This window comes from Seriola lalandi, unplaced genomic scaffold, assembly GCF_002814215.2.
Source record: "Seriola lalandi dorsalis isolate HSWRI2012SDOR001 ecotype SW California unplaced genomic scaffold, Sedor1 jcf7180001976006, whole genome shotgun sequence".
NCBI classification, from domain to species: Eukaryota; Metazoa; Chordata; class Actinopteri; order Carangiformes; family Carangidae; genus Seriola; species Seriola lalandi.
In genome coordinates, this window is record NW_019446672.1 from 1 (window position 1) to 1,277 (window position 1,277).

Below are 1,277 nucleotides of genomic sequence, written 5' to 3' on the forward strand. Positions count from 1 at the left end.
TTCTGTACTTGATGTGTGTTAAAGAAGTCGTGAACTCCTAGAAGGACATTGTAGGACCTGACAAAATTTAAGATAAAAAAGTTATATGGCAATAAATAGATTAGTTACTTGGACAGAGCATTGTTTACACAAAAATACAAATATTTAGAGACTTAAATTTATGTCACAGTTCACAGAGCTGTCATGAAATATATCTGCCAATTTCAACACATGAGTCTAGGTTGTTGGTGGGTTAAGAAATCTCATCATGGGAACCAGAATTCTCAGTACTTCAACAAAAAGTGTGTAAAACTGACTTGGCTTGGCAGTGGGCTGCTGTCATCACAAAATCCTCATTCAGAAGGAATCCACCACAGTGTTTTGTTTTGTTATCCTCCATGTGTTGCACCAGAAGCACCATGTACGGCCTGCTATGTGGGACAGCCTCGTGGCCTCCAATGATTTCTCCTGTATACACTAGTGAAAACAATTGGTGTTGAAACTGGTTTAGAGGTGTGTTCATGTTGTTATGTTCATTTTGTATGCCCACGTGTGTATACATGGGGTGTAAGCTTACTCTTGTTACCGTAACAAAATTGCTTTTCTTGTGTAGTTGTAATTTTGGAATATTTAAAAAATCAGTAATTTCATTCTTAAGTTTTTTTTTAATTCGGCTTTCAGTTGCAGCCACTCTGGAGTTTATGTTTATAATATTTATAAATCTTCAACTTTTCTGCGGCTTTATACTGCTGTTAGAAGTGGCAGCTATTTTATTCATATAGCCTAATATTACTATGCATCTATGGACTCCAGCCGTGGTGTTATTATCAGCTGTATGCAAAGGCTCTAAAGGTGGCTTGAATTTATTGGTTGCTTTTGATGCAGTTCTCACCTGGAAACAATCTATATGTCTGGGAGCCTAAAGATGTTCCTTAATTTATTAAGTTAGGTATATATTATTATTATCACCATGTAACATTTTTTTACTCTCTCATAACGCGTAACCTTTTCAAAATGTAACTCAGTAACATTTACTCAGAGTATATTTTAACACACACACACACACACACACAAACACACACACACACAAGTATATATACATTATACCTACACTTACCTTGACCATCAAGAGTCAGTGCAAGTATCAATATGACCAGTTTACAGTGGAAATACATGGCAAGATCCGTCCAGCTGAGCTACTGAAGAACAGTGGCTCGTCACTGACAAGTTCAGTCATTAAATACTTCCTTATATTAGAGAGGGAAGGAAATGTTTGTGTACAGCTTGCATATGCAAAT

General features: G+C 36.3%; 1 long non-coding RNA gene across 1 annotated transcript; it reads right to left on the reverse strand.

Moving 5' to 3' along the window:
- LOC147820234 (uncharacterized) lies at nt 1-1,192 on the reverse strand. The gene is made up of 3 exons (XR_015437274.1): nt 1,097-1,192; nt 297-456; nt 1-57 (listed from the first exon to the last, which is right to left on the reverse strand). It is a non-coding gene; the product is annotated as an uncharacterized LOC147820234 (long non-coding RNA).
- Between the last annotated feature and the right edge of the window lie 85 nt (nt 1,193-1,277).